The sequence below is a fragment of the Hyposmocoma kahamanoa genome, unplaced genomic scaffold (assembly GCF_003589595.1).
Source record: "Hyposmocoma kahamanoa isolate Upper Pololo Valley unplaced genomic scaffold, ASM358959v1 296, whole genome shotgun sequence".
NCBI lineage: Eukaryota > Metazoa > Arthropoda > Insecta > Lepidoptera > Cosmopterigidae > Hyposmocoma > Hyposmocoma kahamanoa.
This window is the reverse complement of record NW_020653780.1, coordinates 4,711,594-4,734,222: the sequence shown is the minus strand read 5'-3', so window position 1 is coordinate 4,734,222 and position 22,629 is coordinate 4,711,594. Positions and strand designations below refer to the sequence as shown.

Here is a 22,629-nt window from a genome sequence, read left to right as displayed (position 1 = left end):
CGATTGTTTTTTTTTGTATATAATGTTACGCGATAACTCCGGTATTTGTGAACCGATTTTTATGATTCTTTTTTGTTGGAAAGAGGGTACCTCCATAGTGGTCCCATTTCATTTTGAAGAAAATCATCTGCCTCTAACGGTGGCTTTTCACGCATGAAGCTTCATTTTTATAAATAGCGCCTAAATTTTGTTTTAAGGAGCAAATCTTTTAATGGTTGATTTTGCTATTCTCCAATTCAAGGCATTTTTCTCTCTCAATATATTTTGAGTAGTGAGAACCGATTTTTATTATCTCCTGTGTCGAACTAGGGGATGAATCTGGATTTGTTAATTTATACGAGTATTGTATAGCCGTCACCTGGGAAATAAAAATTTTTCAGTAACTACATACACGTAGAGCTTTAACTGAATGTAGATTAGGCACTCGCCACATTCATTCATACGGAAATGCCTTGAGCCGATCAGATAAACATTTATGTCCATACAATAAGAGCCAAACGCGCAACGTCATTTTCGCTCTTATTACGTAGACACAAAGATTTTTCTGGCAGGCTTAATGCGAATTTGTGTCGATAAATGTGGTGATTTCCTTACTACACACATGGACATTACGCTGCGAGTGAAGACGACGATGGTTTATTTGAAAAAGGGCTTGTCACTTCACCGCTGCCAACCGCGCGATATGGCACGTCGTCGTCGCGTGGCATGCCCTGACTAAACAAGGGAGCAAGCTTAAGATACAAAACATACACGCCTTCTTGAAGGTCTCTTTACATTCAGTCACATTTTAATTTTTTTTATACAATACCAAGTGACGGGACGAACAGGCGAATTTTTCTCATCTAAAAACACTATAATAGCGTAATACAAGTCATAGTTATTAATATTTCATCGTTCGTTACTTGAGACGCTGTTTCTAGAAATCCTCCATATACGTGACGTAAATAGACGCACTTAATATTAGTATATGGTATATAAATATCAAGTGCATCTATTAATAGCTACAAGTTGCCTAGGATTACTTCATGACATAGAACTTTACATTGTATTTCATAGCAGGTACTATATCTATTAGAATCGTATTAACGTCTGTTCAAAACGTAAAAAAATCCGGACTATTTAACCAGATCAAGTTTTAAGACTTCCATTTTTTCTTTTGCCACATATCTATGCTGCCGGCGGGACATGCGTTTTTTTTTCACAGCATGCCATGCCTGATCTCGAGTAACTTTTGTAGCAGGCCATGTGGGTTGCCGGCGGGACACCTTCAAACTTTATCAGCAGGCCGCGAGTTACGCCGTGATTCCACCAAAAACGGACGGATGTCACCATTAGGCGCGAGATTGATACTTGATTACGATCTGGATCAGTTGTTAGCAGAAGAACTAAGCAATTGGCAATTCGCCGAATGCACAACTTATATTATGCTTATTGAAGCTCGAGGTGAACGGACGTGTGCCGCTGTTTTTGTCTATATTTGAATGTTTTTTATTCGTGTCGCTTTGAATCCAGTGTCGGTGAATTGTCGGGCCCTCTCTTACTATCTTGTGGCTGTCCTCGTTGGATTGTGCGTCCATATTGGATTCGGTCGGACCTTTCACTCAGTGTGACTTTGGTCCCAGTGTCAGTGATTTGTTCGGTCCCTCTCTTACTATCTTAGGACTGTCTTCGTAAGGCTGAGCGTCCATCTTGGACTTCGTCGGACCTCTCACTTGGCGTGTCTGACGTCGGTGGGTAGTCGTCGCCTACGTAGCGTTGTGACTGGAGCCTCCCTGACATCTGGCGGCGTCTGCCGTGAGTCGACATTGAATTTGGATTGAATGATTTTTGCTTGGCCTGTTGGCTGAGATTCGAACGTGGGCCCCATGGAGCTGCGGTCTGTCGCTCTACGGTTGCGCCACCAGTTAGTGGGAGCTGCCTGGCGAAATTTGCGTACTGTTACTGCTACGCTCGTGAGACGTCATCGAGTCTACGCGCTCTGCGGCTACGACTGCATCCGCGTGGCACTACGTACCTACGGCGATTCTACGAGATTTCTCGAACCTGTCGCTTGATCTCGGCACCTAATTCTGCTACTGCTCCTCAGCACTACTCCAACAGCTTCTAATTGCCCCGCGTACTGCAATGGACAAAATGAGTACGAGTCTGAACACCAGTATGACTTGCTGTGCCTGCCGGATGGAATTATCGGTAGGTGAGGAATACCTGCAGTGTATGGTGGAGACTTATGGAAAATTATACCATTATGCGTGCAATAACAAGACCCTCTCCGCTAAGGAAAGAGCTACTTGAGCATGTCCCGAATGTACTTCTGCTGTTAGGAAAGGAGGCAGAAACTGTGAAATTCCTGTTGGTACCCCCCTCAACATCAAGAACGTAGCGCCAAGGCAGCCTTCTTCAGGCTCTACTCCCGCCTGGGAGCGGCAGCGATATCCGGAGGCTGATATATCTATGTCCACGTCTGCCTCTGTTGAGATCCAGCTACTTCGTGAGCAAATAACGTATCTGACAGAACAGCTCACCGACGCTGTCGCCACCATAGGACGGTACCACACGGCTCTTACTGTGTGCACTAATAGAGTTGAAGCCATTAGTGTTAAACTCATGGCGTTGGAGCATTCAAATGAATCTCGAGACTGCTGATGGTGAGGACTTGTGGACATCCTTCGTGATAGACTAAATCAAATGAAATTTGTGTGTTGTATACATTCCACCAAAGCTACGGATGATGTGTATTTGCGTTTTTTTTCAAAAAGTAGAATCAATTATTAATTCCGTGTGTGGTCTTGTGATTATTGTTGGTGATTTAAATCTGAACCCTAAGTATGTGTCTCCTAGTATTTTAAGTTATTATTGTTATTTCACTACAGTTTGTAATCTAAGAGAGACGAATGAAGTTCTGAATGCTTATGGAGGAGTGTTAGATGTGGTGCTGGTACGAGAGCGCATTTACCGCATAAAGGTGAATGAGGTTGTGGGCGATGGACTAGTTCAATTTCGCGATGCTTATCATCCTCCTCTTGATATTTCTGTGACATTCTCTGATGCTAGCACCCCTTTGAGCTACCTAGCAACATCGACTTCAGGTGTGATTGGAATTTTTCCAAGGGTGACTATGAACTCCTTAGTCACTTGGTTTTTAAGGTATCATGGAATTAGGTTCTTGAGACCCGCGATGTCAATGTTGCTGTAGAGAAGATTTATCGATTAAGATGTATGATATCTTTGACGCATGCTTACCTAGAAAGATAAGACCTGGTAAGCCTAGTAGACGGTATCCGATCTGGTTCTCTGCGTACCTAATCCGAGATATTAAGCAAAAAGCCAATCTTCATCGAGAGTGGAAACGTACTGGCGACCGTGCTGTATATGCTACTTTTTCTAGGCTTAGGGCGGATATTAAATTGCAAACATCGCTGGCATATGATACTTACATTAACCGTATCCAAACTCCAAAATCCAGGATCCACGTTCTTTCTGGCAACACATGAGTAGTTTAAAGTCCAAGGGTGACTTTGAGACTAAGGTTGTGTACGAGGGGAAAGATTATGAAGGTAGAGAGGCTGCTCAGGCCTTCTCGAGTGTTTTTTTTTTCCCTGCAAACCTTTCCTTGACCATGAAAAGATTATTCGTGATGACTTATCCAGTTCTGCAAATTATATTCATATCGATAAAATATCACTACAGCATATCGAAAATGGCCTATCTAATTTGAAATCCCAAAGCTCGCCTGGTCCGGATAGTCTTCCTGCATTCATGTTAAAGGGATGTAAGGAATGGCTAAAATTGCCGATACTTCACATTTTCAATTTAGCTTTACATACTGGGGATTACCCTTATCAGTGGAAGGTTACACGGATGCGTCCTATTCCCAAGTCGAACGATACTACCAGAATAGAAAACTACCGACCAATAGCCGTTCTTCCTGCGACCGCCAAGCTAAGTATGTGTAAGTAGTAGCAGTAGAGCTCCTTGTGAAAGAGCTCGTCCAGGGAAGTACTGCCACCTTACCTATTTCTGCCGCCAAGCAGTAATGGTCACATTACTGTGTTCCGGTTGTGAAGGGTAAGGGTGCTGGTGAAATTACAGGCACATGAGACTTGTCAACTTATGTCTCAGGGTGACGGGCGCAGTGGCAGTGCCCCCAAGATCTTTGTAATTTAAAGCTCTTGGTGGCACTGCAACTGTTATGGGCAGGCGTGTAGCTTACCATCAGGCACACGACTTGTTCGTCCCGTTACTTAATGTCATAAAAAAAAAAAAAAAAAAAATATTTGAATCTATTCTCAATAGACTTGTAGCTACCCAAATAAAACCCTTTCTCTGTGACTCACAGCATGGTTTTCGTTTCGAAACGATCTGTAGAAACAAACCTGTTGACCCTGGTTGATTCCATTTCTGAACATCTGGATAGGGGAATACAAGTAGACGTGTTGTACCTTGACTTTCAAAAAGCTTTTGACCGTGTAGACAATGATGTGCTTTTAAGGAAGTTATGTAGCATTGGTTTCTCACCCAAACTACTCAAGTTCTTTGCTAGTTACCTACGTGACAGACAACAGTACGTGCAACATGGATGCTTTGTTTCGGAAACTTATCACACCCGATCTGGAGTAAGCCAATGTTCGATTTTGGGTCCGTTCCTTTTTGGCATTATGACTAATGACCTAGCCTCAATATGTAAGTACGCCAGATGTCTGCTCTATGCTGATGACCTCAAGCTGATTTACGGTATCCAGCAACTCTCTGATATTGAATCGCTTCAGGAAGACATTAACCGGATCTATCAGTGGAGCATCTGTTCAATCTTGAAAAGTGTTCAGTCATGACTTTTGGCCGTGCCCGTCATCCTTTTTATGCCAAATATGTGTTAGGTACTGAGCTCATTACCCGTGTTGACTCTATTAAGGACTTAGGTGTCATTTTTGATACTCATCTTAATTTTCACGAGCATATCAAAGCGCTAGCCACCAGTTGCTATCAGAAGTTAGGGTTCGTTATACGCAATTCCCGTGATTTTTATGATCCTAGAGTCATCACACTTGTTTTTACTACTCTAGTCAGAAGTAAATTAGAAGCTGCTTCAATAATTTGGAACCCTCATGAGATAACTTACGTCGAACTTCTAGAGAAAATTCAAAAGACATTTTTAAGATATTTATATTAGTCAATGTATGGATACTATCCATTTTTATATCCTACGAAATTCCTTCTTGGCGTCTTGGGTTTTAATTCTTTGGTAGTAAGACGTAATTTTAGTCTGATGGCAATTACTGGTAGGATCCTGCGCGGAGATTCTGATTGCCCAGAATTAGTGGCGCAACTGGTGCGCTTGTTTGTCCCCCCGCTAAATAAATTTAATCTGCGTCCACGTGGTCACCATCTTCTGGCGGAGCCGGCATTGCGCACTGTGGCACACAGTAAATCGCCACTAGTTCGCGCTCTGCACTGTTTTAATGCGCTTCTCGTATCTGCACCAGAATGTGATGTGTTCGCAAGTAGATGGGTGACTGTGCGTGATGAATGTTTGAAATTTTGTGAGATGATGGATGAACGACTATCATCTACGATCTAAAAAAAAATTTATGTTGTGTGAATTTCACAGTGCCTTAGTAATTTACTGTTATACTGTGTAATTTTATGAAATAAATAAATAAATAAATTGTCAGCCTGCTTATGCAACCTTTGACTGGTCAGGAGTAGAAATACCGAAAATAAATTTCAATTCCTAATTATGGTACGCCGGCGGTACGCATGGTCGAATACGTGGTGGCTTGCAGCTCTTGAGCTTATGAGGGCGGCCGGCGGCCCACATTCCAAAGTTCTAAATTTATTGGAATAAATGGTATACGCGTTCGCGAACACTAAACATCTCATTTACAGTATCAAAATATGACCCACTTTGTTTTCGCCATATCGGTTAAAAATAAAGTAAAAATCTTACCGGTTCAGCAGGAGCGCCTGGAGGGGTACATCTTCTGTCCCTAGTAGTGATAGTCCTTGCAAAGTTCATACACTGAGTGCCCTACGGTGCATGTATAGGGTCATCAGGAGGAACAACAATAGTCGCGCAATGAGGGTTTGTGTGGGAGTTAGGTGAGAACCGTCCATTGATCTCACAACATCGCACCCCTAATGGAAGAATGGCATAAGTGAAATTTCGTCGAAAATGTTTATTGCTCTTGCATTGGATACAGAAAAGTATTACCGGTATCCTTAAATTGTAATGAATATTATTAAATTAATAAACACAAGTTTACAGTACTACTTACGAAATATAACCATAAGAGACATATCGTGGGCAATAACCTGACCCCACTGTTGCGCGTTTAGGTTCCAAATAGGATCGACCAGTTGCTTGTCCGGGAACAACCGGAGGCTGATCGCGCGAGGGTTCGGCAGGTGACGACCTGTGGTCGACCGCGGCATTTCATGTACGCCTGAAAGTAGGTTTTTTATTAGGTTTACATATAGACTACAATCTCATTGGATATTATACACAATGTATTCCACAAAATAAAGCAGGCATCTTTGGATAACTACTGTACATACGAAAAATCAACAAAGTTTCCAAATGACTTTCTTAGTTTTTCTAATAAATACTGTTAAAACAACATGAGCTTATACTGTCTTAGATAATTTTGAGTCAGTATGCACTTGGTAAAAAGCAATGCGATAAAATGCTGCGCCGATGAACAAAAAGAGCAACTTTACGTGAATAACAGAGCAAAATATTTCTACAAACGCTTTTGCGTGCCTTCTTTTCTCGACCAAAAATTCTCCTAACCTTGAAATGCAATTGAAGTTTCTATCATCAATAAAAAAGGATCCGGCGTGAATTGATTTGTGTTTTGTTCTTGATGGAATTTGAAATTGCTGTAATATAAAAGATGTACGTCTATTTGAATGGCGTATAAGTGGAACGAGTGGAGAAGATTGATTGAAATTATTGAGCAAGTACAACAAATGAGCCTCTACGCAAGGACGTAATTCCTACCTCGCTTTATTGTCACTGAGTACAGACAAATGTCTCATGAATATGTAAATAAATTGTTTGATTGATACGAAATTGAACGTAATGTTATGTAAGAAGACACTTTCAAAGCGTTTCAAGCCTTTTATTGCCAGCGGCGGGAAAACAGACATTATTTTTAAACGACTTTAAAAACAAAACAATTCGATTGTATGTTTTTTCTTTTTTTTGTATGTATGTTACGGGATACCTCCGGCAGTTGTGAACCGATATTCATGATTCTTTTGTTTGAAAGAGTGTAACGGAACGTTGCAAGTATTTCTAAATAATTTACGTTTTGACAAAAATCTAGATAAAGTATTTTCTTAGTAATAAAATTTTATATACCACGGTAGTTCAAAACTTTACCATTGCTTCCGTTCACAGCCACAAAACTTTGAGTCAAACGTAATAGTTGAATAAATGTTGGGGCCTTTCTTTTTAATTCTTTAAATAAGCCTAAGGTCAAATCATAATCAAACCTAATTTTTTTCTTCTGGAGCGGTTGATTACTACCTAAATAAGCTCTGTACGGTGTATCCGTAATCTTATAAAATGATAGTTGATAATTATTAAGTAGATTTATTGCTTGATTACTGATATTGATACATTTTGATAGATTGATGATTGAAACGAGTACACTGCGCGATGGCTGATCGTGAACTGATTTAAATTACAACAATATGGCGTAAAGTGCTGATGGAGCGTAATTTAAAAACGGGTTGTAAATCTTCTAATCTCATTGCCATGTCATTCGCTTTCTAGTGATGATTGGTATCCATATCATTCGCCCTCTAGTCATGATTAGAATTTAGAATATCACCATATCATTCGCGTTCTAGTGATGATTGGTGTGTGGATCACAACGTTGGTTGAACTATTTTTTTCTTCTGGAGCGGTTAACTACTCCCAAAATAAGCCTTAGGTCCTAATTTCGTAACACCCTTACTGTAATTACAATGTTCTGAACGTGCCATTTCTATCTTTTTAACATTTCTTGTAAGTAGTCTATTGTCGATTCTTATGGCATAAGTCTTTCAATCTGTTAGTAGGCGTCTGATAATTATTGTATTATTCGATGTTTGTTTTGTTTGTATTCGATTGGTGATTTATGAAAGGTTGTGTGAAAGGTAACTGCAGGAAATTGATACTTTTTATAACTTCTACGGATTTTAATTTTAAATTAAAATCCTTATGAGGGGCCGGCGGGTATTGTAACGGAACGTTTCAAGGATTTATAAATAATATTTTATATTTGGCTGAGATCGTAAATGAAGAAATAAAATTCTGTTTTATTCCAGCGTATTCGACAGATTCCTGGGGTCTATTGGAGGCTGGTGTAAAGTCGACCAAATGTCATTTACAAAGAGAGTGAGCAATTGTACCTTAACTTTTGAAGAGCTATATACAGCACTTGTCCAAAATAGCATGTAATAACGCATACACTCAACATAGCCCCGCACTAGGACACTAGGACTAGCACGTAGACACCACAAATTACACCCAAACTCGAACCTGGGACCTCTGCGTGGCAGTCCAGCATGGTAATCGTTCGGCCACGGGGGTAATTGAAGCAATCCTCAATTTACTACCACTTACCCCTCTCGAGAGAGATCCAGAAGACCTAAAGCCATTGACACCAGGAAATTTCATTATCAGTAGACCGCTCACTTCCTTGCCAAGCCAGGATTATCAAGATGTGCCAAACAGTCGCTTGAATCGTTTCCAGCAAAATGAAAAACTTCGACATTTGTGGTGCAGATGCAGCAAAGAATATGTCTCAAAGCTTCAGTTGAGGACTAAATGGCGTACTTGTAAAGTCGCATTGAAGATGAACGCTCTAACGGTTCTGCACGAGGACAATCTACCACCGTTAAAACGGAAATTGGGTCAAGCTACAACTCGTGTTTCCTGGCACTGATGGCGTCAATAGAGTGGCTGATATCAGAACTTCTACTTCTAATTATAATAATAATAACGCACACACTTAACATAGCTCCGCACTAGGAAAACCCTGTGTCACGGGTGTCATGTCAGAGACAACCACAAATTACAGCCAAACTCACGAGAGATAAATGTAGGCCATACAAACATTTTTCCAATCGAACCTGGGACCTCTACGTGGCAGACCGGCAAGGTAACCGTTTGGTCACGGAGGTAGTCTAATTGTAAGAAGATCCTTTTCAAAAATTTGCACTCTCCGGTAACCGATTTCAATAAAACTTGGCAAATAGATGTAATTCCACGAACTTTTGAGGTCGGTTATTTTAGTACTCTGCACAGAGATTATTGTTATAATGTTTTCAAAGTATGCAACAGTATACTTTAAAAACATTATCAATCATTAGTTATACCTTACCTTGTTATTACTGGCCAAGAATACTCCAGAAACAGAAAAATCATTTACGCCTTTGGTCTCTATAATTTAATTAAACATATATTTACCACCAGCATAATTGTAGGGAACCAATCGCCCGTAAGTAGTCTGAGCGATACCCCAGTTTGGTCTGATCAGGTTATTGCTGGAACCATCAATGGTCCGATAGCGGGACTTAGGACAGAATGGAGGTGCCAAGCCACACGTTTGGGGTCCCGGATCCGGTTCAATCTCTGTCTCTAATGGGGGAGGCTGGTCGCTGAAACAGTGAGAACATGCGTTATAATTCATTACTTTTATAGAGGATGTGCCGTTAACACACATTGCACTGCAGGATGTATGTAAATGCAAGCAGGACGATGCAGAGAGACAGAGAGATGCAAATTACAACGCGTTTTCGACTCCCAGATTGCAAAGGCGTGTAGCACTTTCTACTCGGTAGACTTTGGGCTCCCCGTAAACTGCACCACTTAAAAAGTAACTCCTCATCATTTACCACTCGCGGTTACAGTAGGTACATTGAACACATGAGACGGAAGTAGTGAGAGGACGCGCGAGCGTGACGTCTCTTCGAGACGACGTTCGTCTAGGGACTAAAAATGAATGCGGAATGCGGTTGCGCCGCGAGATTCTCTTCCCGGGTGAAGTGGGGGGGTGTATTTCTGTTCGCTCGCCTGACTAGCGTATTGTATTGACTAGGTAACCAAACATTATCGATTATTATTTTGGATAAATTATTTCTGTGTGAAAGTTAGACCTACAAGTTTTTTTTTTTTCAAAAATGGAGTCTAATGAAATTATCCGTAATGCGTAGAAAAAATTAGGTGCGTCCACATTCGCATAATAATGAAAGGCGCGAGTTAAGCTCTTTCGGACAGCTTTCATAAAAAAATATAATTTTTAATAAAAGAAAACTTTATTTTAAATCACAATTTCAGTACATGTTATTACTGTCTTAAATCTATCTTAACACTAATCGTCAGGATGCATCAATGCTCCGGCGCAGAGAGCGTTATCGGACAGGAAATGCAGCCTCGTGTCTCGACTCTATGGCGTCGAGGTGCTGACGCAAGCCAGGCTTACTAAGAACTAGCTAGAGTTTACATAGCAACTCCCCACTGGAATAGAGGTCCTTTCTTCAGCTTATCTCAAGAGAGACCGAGGAATAGCTTCGTTTCGGGCCGCTTCAGGATTTCTGGTTTCTACGTTTTCAATATTGCGTCTAGTTTTTCATTATTATAATATTTTTCATTTTTTCCATTTGACATAAAGCATATAGAGCCGTTAAATTAGAAATGATGTAGAGCGGTGTAGTCCAGTATAAATGAGGCTGGAGGTTCCAGGTTTCTAATTTTACAGCGTGTTGCTCTCGTTTTAAAACTCCAAGAGTATTATGAAGTTTTTCAAATTTACATTATCAATTTTCAGTTGTTGAAGCGGATCCTTAATTTTCGCTTCATCGTAATTGAACGGAAACAATTTTATAGGTTTTCCGTTGAAGACATTATGCAAATTTATGAATTTCAGCTTTTCATTGGATGCACTACAATTCTCTAGAAGTCGGAGTAAGTATACACCTTTTATTTATAAGTATTCGTCTTGAACGAACTATATGTGTAGTTTTATAGAGTTATGACTAAAAATAATGTAATATTTGTTATTAATCATTTCAAATATCTCTTGTTCAATGTTGATTTGGTGATATTGGCATTGCGATGTCAGTTTCTGGGTTATTATAAGTGTATAAACACAATCAGGGCGATATTTTGCTTCTTACAGAAGGATATTAGCGCTTTGGCAGTAGTGAATATTTCCGACTCTATCACATGGGATGTCTAAATACTGGTACGCATTTTCGTTCATAACCAAATAGGATTTATTACTAATTAAAATATACTATTAGAAGTAGGGACAGGGAACAAATAATAATATGTGAATATATTCTTAAAAAATATTGGTGCCTTAATGACAAACACTAACTTATTATCGCTAAAGTATGAGCTTACATCTAGGAAGTTATAAAATAGACGAGATTCTTTCACGTCCGAGGTAATCAATGATCAGACATGTAATACTTAGTAAGTTCTGTTATAAAGTGTTCTACATTCAAAAACATTAAAAAATTACGGTACGCTATATATTTTATTGATTGAGAAATGACAGTTTCCAGATTGGATAAAGTGTCAAAAGCAATTTGTATGTTTATTTCTAATTTGTAAGAGCTGTCTAATTTAACAAAATCAATAAATGTTTGTTCTGAAATGTTTGTGTATCTAATAAGTTCAGAGATTTTCAAGGATAATTTATTTTGATTACGTATAATGGTCGATATGGTAGTATTAAAGTTTTCTAAAAATAGTTTGTTTAAGGTTATTGCTTGATTAACGTGATGAGCAAGGTTGTTCTGATTTCTCTATAGTATACTTATGGCAGTATTGTATCTTAGTGCGTCATTTTGGTCCAAGTTTTTCAGTAATACTATGAATCAAAGTACCTAGGCCGTCTATAAGAACTCTTCTAAATCTAGTTTGACTTAGAGAATTATACTTGTCTAAAATACTATTTAACCTATCAGTAATATACTCTTGCAGAGACAAAAATCTAAGTTCATAATTTTTATTTAAATCGTGAACCAAAGCGTCAAGACTAAAAATTTGACTTTGAATGATTTTATGTAATATGATGTTTTATAGAATCTAAATCTATAAAATGTAAAAAAAACAAGATCAGACTGTCGAATTTTTGATGGTCCTAACTTGAATGCTGCCTGAAACTGCCTCCGTGGCCGAACGGTTGCCATGCCGGACTGCCACGCAGAGGTCCCAGGTTCGATTCCCGGGCCGGGAGAAATATATGTATGGCCTACAATTATTTCTCTCGTGAGTTTGGGTGTAATTTGTGGTTGTCTATGTGTGTGTCCATGGCACCCGCGACACAGGGTTTCCCTAGTGCGGGGCTATGTTGAGTGTGTGCGTGAGTGTGTGCGTTATAATGGTAATATTCCGGGGCTATTGGCAATGGGCATTAGTTTGGCTTCCTCGGCTCGTGCCGGGTAGCTCACCATCATCCTGTAACAAAGAATGTTGCATTTTCAGGGGTCTCCTTATGTTTCATTTATGGTATTCTTGTTCTCTGATGTCAGCTACTTTTATTCCTAAATCTCGGGCAGTTGTCCTGGTTAGGTTGATAACGAGGTTGATCTTTGTGACGAGCAGCAAGGGGATTAGTTCGATAAATTGCAAGGCCCTCCTCATATTCAAGAGGCGCTTCCTATTTTTCATTGCCTTTATTTGTGGTAGCCATTTGTTTCGAGTTTAAGCGTTCGTTAATTTTAGCGTACATTTCGACGGTTATTTGTTTATGTTAGTTTATATAATTTTGAAGACATTATTTCTAAAGTAGGAGATCGAATGGGTCTCTGTTATCTAAATGGCCGTTAATTATTTGAATTGGTTCTTTATCTGTATCAGAAAGTGTTGAATTATTATAAGCTAGTACGGCAAACAGCATTACTTCGGTAATTGGGGACTGTTTGTGCTTTTGTTGGATTAAACGAATATGTTCTAAAATCGTCGAATGAAATCTTTCTATGGGTCCGTTGGATTGTGGACTATTGACACTGGTAAAATGTAGGTTTATATTATGTAAGGCAGCAAATTCTTTAAGAGGAAGATTTTTAAATTCCGTGTCTTGATCGGCGGTAATATTCAAAGGTAAGCCCTGATATGTCATCCAAATTGTAAGTGCGTTAATGACACTTACTCCTGACATGCTCTCGAGGAGATATGCTTGCGCATATTTCGAGAACTTGCCTATTATTGTCAGAAATTTTTGACTTTTGACTTGAAAAGTGTCTATGTGAATAATTTCGAATGGCTTTGTAGGGATTGGAGTAAACTGGAGACTTTGTTTATTAGGATGTCTTTCGTACTTATTAGTCTGGCAAGAAGAGCAGTTGATTATAGTTTCAGTCACAGTATTAGGGATAATTGACCAATAGTAATTACGCCGTAACTGTTTTTCAGTTTCCACTATGCCTCTATGATTCGACTTTCCTTCATGATAAGCTTTTGCTAGACGATATTGTTCGTCTGTGTCAGTAATATAGATTTTGTTTACAAAACACTAAGTCGAAAGAATTTCAAACAGAATTTTTGAAAAATGTTTGCAGAGCTTTAGTTAGATCATGTAAGTATAAGATATCTGAAAGCCAAACGTCGAGTTGAATATCGGGTCATATGAAATGTTTGAATAAATCTATTGTATTCTCAGTTAAATTGTTCAACCCAATTTGAGCCATGATGCGGTTTTTGCCAGGGAAGATTTCTTCTGTATATAGTATGAAGATTTGATTTTTATGGGTGTTCACACATTTTTCGGCGATAGGAATTTCTAGAATAGGTTGTTCCTGATTAGTATGAACTGTATCCTCCTGTGACTGATCTAATTCCAAATTATCTAAATCGGGTACTTCGGAAACATTGCCCATAAGTGATAAAATGTCATCAAGCATTTCAGAAACGGACTGATTATCGTCAGCGTGTGTTGTCTCATTATTGTTAATTACAACCCTAGATAATGCATCTGCTTTTGTGTTGGATGTACCTTTTTTATATACAACCTTGTAATCGTATTCTGCAAGTTTAAGCTTCCACCTTGAAAGACGAGAGTTGGGTTCTTTTAAAATAAGGGGTTGGTGATCGGTTACTATTGTGAACTTACGTCCAAATAAATAGGGGCGGAAGGATTTCGTTGCCCAAACAATGGCAAGCAGTTTCTTTTCAGAGGTGCTGTAATTGATTTCGTTATCGTCAAGTGTTCTGAAGGCAAATGCAATTGTTTGTCAACCTATTGCACCTAAACCTAAACCTAAACTTATTGCACCTTGGGACAACACAGCACCAAGGGCGTACTGAGATGCGTCTGTAGTGACAATGAATTCTTTGTCGAAATCTGGGTAACTGAGAATTGGATCGTTCATTAAAACTTCTTGACAAATTTTAAGATTTTTATATAAGTTGGGTCTTGAAAAAAGACTTACTCTGATTCGGCTGAAAATTGGCACGTCGAGGCCTCTAGGAGTACCGGATAAAAATTTGTATTTAAAATTGGTCTTTCGCGTTTTCAAATATGGACGCTATACAAGCGTTCCCTTTGAAAATTGGCAAGTGAGGGTATCTGGGAATGCTTATCAATAATTTATTATACAAACTTTTTGGCGGCAGATAAAACATTAAATTAATTATAAAGTCGGGGTTTCTATGGGTGTATAATAATAATTTGCGGTCAAAATTTATTTTTCGCAAAGTATTTGCTCTAATTCGACTGAAACTGGCATGGGCTTCTATCATAATTTGGGGTAAAAAATTTGTTTCCTCCGTTCTTCGATATAGCCGCCATAAAAGCGTTTTTTTTTTTTATATTAATATTTATATAATATTGGCACAAAAAGATTTCTAGGAATTCCTGACAATAACTTGTGGTCAAAATATGTTTCTGTAACTTTTAAATATGGCCGTAATTAAAGAGTTATTTCATATTTTAAAATAAAGTCTTAAGTGCCGAGGCCGGACTCCAAATACAACTAATTAGGTATTGTAAATATTTTTATTATTTACCCGCTCACGCGATGCGCTCATCCTACCGCAAAATGGCGGCTATTTGGTTTCGCAAATTAGAAAAGGATTCAGTTTAAATACAAGTTTTTAAAAATAAAAATTATTATTCTGCATTGCTAAATAAATACCCTCCGTACTACAACAAAAACATCTCAAATAAAATGCAGTAATACACCGCAAATCCTGCACTTAAAAAGCCCTAATTAAATTTTTGGTGTACTTGGGTAAATATGATAATATTCCGTTTGAGTGGTTCTAACGTTTACCATCAAATTACTCCTTAAAGTATAGTTTATAAACATTTATATTCAGGGTAAACTTAAAAAACGCAACTTACGGTATGTTTTCAATAAATAAACACCGAAATCACCAGCCTAAACAATAACACACACGATTGTCGTGACGTATTTTTGAAGTTGTTTATTTTTTTAAATGACAGACCCAGGCATTAAAAACTTTATGGTTTGCTAGAGTAGTTACCGAAATAGCAATTAGTATTAGTACTTTTACCTGTTATAAGTTCGATATCCGATAAATCGGTATAAAATCATCACCGGCACCTCTAGGTGTGGTATGCGTCTACAGCTGCATGTATCGCGTGAGTGGATAGCTGTATAATTTTCTGTTGAAGCATTTTTTTTACTTCAGATTGAACCTTGGCTTTATGTATATATGGATATCTATATGATTTTGTGATTACAGGGATTTCGTCTGTGGTTTTAATTTTGTGTTTGATTGGGTTTGTAAAAGTGAGAAGGCAATCTTTGTAATAAAAAATGTCACTGTAATCTTTTCGTAATTTCCTGATATTTTCTTTCTCTTCGGCGTTCGTGTGGTCTGTTCTTAAAAGAGTTTCAATGTCTGTGGATTTAGGTAGAGGGGTTTCAAAGTAGAAACAATCAAAATTTGTTTCAAGGGGAATTGGATTCAGCGGGGCCGCCAGGCTAATGATTATGTCATTACAAGTAGGATTACTAACCTTACATAAGCATACCCTTTATTTGATCGTGTAATTAGAGGTAGCATTTTACACTGATTTAATGTCATCTCAGGGAATATATATTTCACCATCTTTTGTTTTAACAGGAACTTTCAGAGCAGTGCTGCTCTTAGCCTTGACTAATGCCTCAAAAAGATTACGCCGGTTTCCAACATGTGAATAAATTTTTTAACGGATTCTGTCACAAGTAATCTGCTGGATAAGTTGACACACGTTTTCAGTTTTTCTAGCAGGTCGAGGCCGGTAAGGCCATTGAAAATGTTATGGAATTTGTAAACATGAAACTTGCACATTTCGTTTGAATTAAATTCTTTGAATAGTGGTAAGTCAATAGTATATTGTTGATGGGTAGTACAATGCATGATCGTGACGGAAAAAGGTTCAAAATTGATAATACTTCAATATTCAATTTTGATAATACTTTTCAATAGTTACAGGTGACAAAAAAGATTGATTTGAGCCTGTATCGATCAATAACTTCAGAGGTGGGTTATTAATTTGTATATATGGAAGTTGTCTTTTGGAATGAACACTTGTATTATGTTTCGTTGTTTTGGTTTAAAACATCGTGAAAATTTTGATTATCACAATTTTCAGAGATCTGTGTTTATCCGGGTGCAGTTTCAACTTGAGATGTTGCCGCATATGGAACAGGAATAAATTCCGGTTCAATGTCATTGTCGTAACCATTTGAATAATCAGCAAAGCAGCTTTGATCAACGAACTCATTATTATTTGTATCGTTGTGATTTAGTTCTTCGAAAACAAAGTCAGGGTAGTGACCCACATTTTGGAAATAAATTGGCCTCTGTGCATTTGGGTGTTGCAATCTGAAATTTGGTCTCGGAACAAACCTGTAATTCTGATTATTATTGTTATTTTGCTTATGCGGGTAAGAAATACCACTCATAGGGGTCGGTTTTGACCTAGGAGTGAAGTTTGCATCTTGGTGAAAGTAGTTAAATTTGTTTGGTTGGTTTTGATTAGGTCGAAACTGGTTAAAATTAGATCTGAAATTTTGTTGGTTAAGGTTGTTATTATTAGATTTTGATTTGGTCTTTCTTGAAACCAATTTGGGAAAAATCTCTGTGAGTTATTATATCTGAAATTAGGGTTTTGGTTGAAATTGGGGTTTTGTTTATAATTTTAAAAGTTTAAAAGGTTTGCCTGTTTATTGATATTAGTATTACTTTGAGGTTGATTACATTTGTGTAAGTACATTATATTGCCCCTTCTTTAATAAATTGCAAGCCTAGATGCAAAGATTCGGGGCACATAACACGAATGATAGACCCTAAAAGCTCCCTTATTCCAGATAAAAAGGATTTCAACGCCTGAGCCGTGAAAAAATCTCGCTTGCATGCAATAACATTCTGATCGTCATTATGTAAATTTATGTAATTTATCAAAGTAATAACTAAAGTAAAGTAGTCAAAAAAGTAAAAAGTAGTCAACAAATATATACATTTATCGTAAAACTGTTGGGGTCTCTCGTTTCCCTGGTGTAAATTGACAAGGTCACGGTTAAGAGAATTTTCATTCCTCTGGTCTGAAAAATTTTCAATCAAAACTTCTTTAATTCTTGGCCACGTATTTGCAGCGTTTACGTCTACGATATCAAGAGCTTTTCCCTTCAATTTTCTGATCAATCCATTGACAACAATAATATTTTCAAAATTATTCTCGTTTTCATTGTCAAAATACTATGTAAAGATATGATCAGATGCACTAATAAATCTATATAGAGAATTAGCATCTCCATTATATTCGGGTACTATTTTTAGAGCTATAAATCAAACAGTTGTAATTGTGCCATGATGCACTTACGAAATTATAATTATTAAAATGTAAAGAAACCATTCAAATAGTAACAAATAAGACTGTGCGATACATTTTAAATGACATATTATACGAAATATATGAACGTAAAACACAAATTAGTAATTCTTATTATTATTTCTATTTTTCACAAAATTCGTGGAAACGGGAAAGGAAAAGTTATAAACTTTATAAATCCAAGCGTACTCACATCATTATCAGCAAAACAATCATCTTAATTAGTCCTCACGAAGGCGATGTGAACCCTCAAGGCGTCGCAGCTTTCATAAAACGTAAAGTCACTTTTTGGGAAAATAGTTCGCACTGTCCTACCAACTGCGCCAGTTAAGCTCTTTCGGAGAGTGTTGCATATGTGTTCGTGGCTGCGCCCACTACTTTGTTATTCACAAATATACGTCAGTGCGTTAATAGCAAGCCGTGGTTTCACTCATTCCCTTTCGCATATGTAGCAGTGGCGACGAAAGTGCGCGATCTACCCGTTATTAAAAAAAAAGTAAAAGTTAAAAAATGTTAGGGGTTAATTTCAGAATTTTAACGAATTTTGACCACAGTGGTCAGGATTGGAAAGCCTATAAGTGTAGGTTCAACCAATATGACGGTGGTCTGCGCTGCCGCATGCGTCCTCGCCGGTACTCCGCCGTGGGACCTCGAAGCCGAGGTCCTGGCGGGGGTCCGCACCTACCGGCGGGGAATGAGGGACCGAGGCGAGCGACCCGCTCCCCAAGAGGTGGAGCGGGAGCGCCGCCTCGCGGCGCAGCGCATGCGGGACCGGTGGAAAGAGGGCTTGGCGGATCCCCCCTATGGTGCTCGTACCATAGAGGCGATTCGCCCTCTCCTCGTAGAGTGGGTAAACCGGTCGCACGGGCCATTGTCGTACCACCTTGTGCAGGTGCTGACCGGGCACGGCTGCTTCGGTCACTACCTGCACAAGGTGGCGAGGAGGGAACCGTCCCCGTCGTGCCACGAGTGCGGCGCTGCGGATGACACCGCGCAGCACACCCTAGAGGTGTGTAGCCGGTGGGATGAGCAGCGCCGCACTCTGACGGGGACTATAGGGCAGGACCTCTCGTTGCCGAGCGTGGTTGCCGCCATGCTCGATAGCGAGGAGTCCTGGGAGGCGATGGCCTCCTTTTGCACAGAGGTTATGTCGCAAAAGGAGGCCGCGGAGCGGGTGCGCGAGGACGCGGCGGACGCGCACCCGCTCCGGCGCAGACGTACGGGGAGAAGGCGAAGGCAGTTCGCTGTTCGCCTGATCCCCTAGTGAGACCAGCGGGCTCTGGACAGGGACTCCGGAGCCTACATTGCACGGCCTCACTCGTCTTGGAGGCGGGTCGGAGCTCAGGGCGCCGTTGGCGCGGGAGCCCTGGCGCAAGCTAGGGCGGCCGGGCGGCGTCGTGGTGAATGTTCACTGATCCCACGGCGCCGACTCAACCGGCGAGAGGGAAACCCGGGGGGGTTTTAGTGGGGTAGGCCTTCCAGTGTGGAGGGAGAGTCCCCACATAACCCCTGAGTCTCCCTGGGCTCAGGGGTATCCATAAAGATTTCCCCGTCAAAAAAAAAAAAAAAAAGGTTCAACCAATATTTTAAAGCGAATGATATAAACGAATGATGACGCAAAAGATGCTAAGGGAATAAAAATGAGCTTTTGAGCGCACTCAGCGAGGATACATATAAACTGGCAACGGACTTGGCATTACCCTTGGCATTGGAGCTGGATAAAATGCCCTACGAGCTAATATTGGGTCTACTAGATAATCATTTCACACCAATAAGCGTCGGATTCAGCGAGCGCCACAACTTTTATTCGGCAACACAACATCCGGGCGAATCTCACACCGAATGGCCGACGAGACTACGCGGTTTGACCGCTCGCTGCAACTTCGCCGACGTGGAGGAGTTCGCGACCGCTTCGTGATGGACATGCTACCAAGTCTCGAGAAGGAGAAGCTGTACGCACAGAATTTAAAAGATTTGCTAAAGCGGTGCAGTTAGCCGAAAATACGCGATGCGCCCGCGCAGGCGCCACGGCTGCCGGCGCCAGTGGTGGTTTCCTTAGGTAGATAGGTCGGAATACATTATATTCGCCCAAACACATTATCAAGGATGTAATCCCTTCGGTTGTAAAGCAATTAAGTTAAAGCCGTGGCTATCTAGGTACCGACTATTAAATTGTGCAGTGGGTTCTAAAATCTACATTGGTGCAAGGTATTTTGCTACCGGTTCAAATTACGAAAGAATTACACTACTTCAAATTATGTACATTTAACGCTAAGGTTTGATTCATATCGCCGAGACGCAACGCAACGCAACGCAACGCAACGCGGCGCTACATTAAAACGAGCAATGCAACATTAAGTTTAACCTCTACAAAATAAGGCAACATTTCATTAAACAAAGTGCTGCAGCGAGCTGCGGTAGGCGTACTTTATAAAATGCAATATACTATAGAACATATTCTCTAAAGTATCTTCAAACAACAAATATCAAGTCGCCGACGGTTGACGTTTGACGGCTGACGGTAGGTAACGGTAGGCGACAGGAGGCGAATTCGCGCGGCGCCGCGCGGTGCAGCGCGAAGTTGGGTAACGGCAGCAATCAGCTGATCGACGCCGGTATGCGTAGCGCGAACTTTGGAAATAGCAATGCAATATAGAGCTTCTCATCTAATAAATAAAGTAAATATTTATTCTCACGGGAATCAGCTATACAAATGGGTGGTCGTGTTTATGCAATTTGTAAATTTTACATGCGATTAATATAATAGTCCAAATAAGATGTCCTCGGTAGTCCAACGGTTTAAGCACTGCATGAGAAGGTTCTGGGTTTGGTTCCCGGTAGAACCAATTTGGGGAAATGGACAGTTAGTCTTTTCTGGACGCTTTTATGTCAGCTGCGAAATCTTGTTGTGTCCAAGATTACGCAGCTAACATAAAAGCGTCAAATCATTGTTCTATGGGCACAATTTAGATTATTTTTAAACTGTATCTTCACTTCTTAGGAAGTGTATATGCGCTACTGCGTCTAAATATCGGCCAATATATTATGAATCACATCATGAAAATGGTAGCTGCCTACACGAAATCCTCCCCATTCCAGTGCTCGTAGCTGTTCATATTATAATAAAATGGCATAACAAACGCCACAATGGATAAAATTATCGTTAAGCAATGGCTAGTGGCCATGAATATTACAAACGATATTGCCTTAACAAAGGCAATTCCTTTATATTTATTAGCCCAAAAGTCCAGACAACATAGTACTTAATACCTTATACATTTCGAGTTCTTAGGTTTTCGCGATTGTTACACATAGGAAATGAAACTATTTTTCCGGATTTAAATCGCATATATTTGTTTTTCGGAAAAATAGTTTCATTTCCTACCTTATACATTGTTCGAAAGTAATTTAACGTAAATAAATAACATGCATAATAGATAGGTTGATAATTTCAGGACACATACAAGACAAGACACACACAAGGTGCCCACAAGCAAATAGAACTTAATGTTTAATTAATTTGACTAACTGATATCTAAATACCTTCAAGCAATCCGCTAATCTCACAAGATTTGTTATCTTTTTGTGGGTACTTTAGAGCAATATTATACGGTACACCCAACTGCAAACGTACATGGGTAATTTTTTTTTTTTTTTTATACCTGACAGGCAAATGACTCCACTCCACCTGATGTTAAGTGGAAAGTGGTATCCAAACGCGAAGGAACCTAGTGCAGCGATGGAATCCTCACTGCACTAGCCGCCTCCACCCTGCCTGCCTACAATATGCCTCTTCACGCCTCGTTTGAAGGACCCCATATCATAAGAGGGAGGGAAGACATGTGCCGGAAGGGAGTTCCATTTGTCAACCGTGCGGCAGAGAAAGGAGCCACCGAACCTTTTAGTACGCGATGGAATGCGGCAGGTAGTGAAACGGTGACTACGAAGGCCAGCACGCGTGCTTCTGAGCAGGAACGGGGACGGGGGGATGAGGTTGAACAGCTCCTCAGAGCACTCACCATGGTACATGCGGTAAAAGGCGCTAAGCGATGCAACATCTCTACGCAGTTGCAGAGGTTCAAGGCGTGATGAGACCTCTTCGTCGCCTATAATTCGAGTTGCACGACGCTGTAATTTATCCAAGGCATCGAGTAGGTACTTGGCGGAGCCGTCCCACAAGTGCGAACAATACTCAACGCAAGACCGGACCTGTGTTTTGTACAGCAGGCATAACTGGTCCGGCGTGAAAAAACGTCGCACCTTGTTCAGGACTCCGAGTTTCCGTGAGGCTGTTTTGATCACAGATTCGATGTAGCTCCTTGGATTCAAATCACAGCAGATTTCCATACCGAGCAAGGTGAAACTGCTCTGAGGTGAAAGTGCTGTGCTCATCAGAGAAGGCATGGGAAGGAACGGCGACAATTTTGTTGTTAACGCGCAAACCTGTGTTTTCTTGGCGTTGAACTCAACAAGATTACTGGATCCCCATGCAGATATGAGGTCCAATATCCTATTGAGCTCAACGACAAGATCAGATCGCTCTCTGTCAGTATCGGCGCGCCCAGCTGCGGGGAATCCATGATATCCCCCATGAACAGTGCTATCATCTGCATAACAATGAATATTCCCAAGTGGAAGCATATCATTGATATGCAGAAGGAAAAGCGTGGGAGATAGGACGGATCCCTGCGGTACGCCGGCGTTCACATTCACGAACCTCGAAATGCTGCCGTCAGAAACGACGCGAATTCTCCGCTCACGAAGGAAATCGGCAATCCAGCTGCAT

The 22,629-nt window shown here is 40.1% G+C and overlaps 1 pseudogene; it reads right to left on the bottom strand.

The window, feature by feature from the left end:
• The window catches only part of LOC113229243, a 48,844-nt pseudogene that overhangs the window by 13,364 nt on the left and 12,851 nt on the right, over nt 1-22,629 (bottom strand).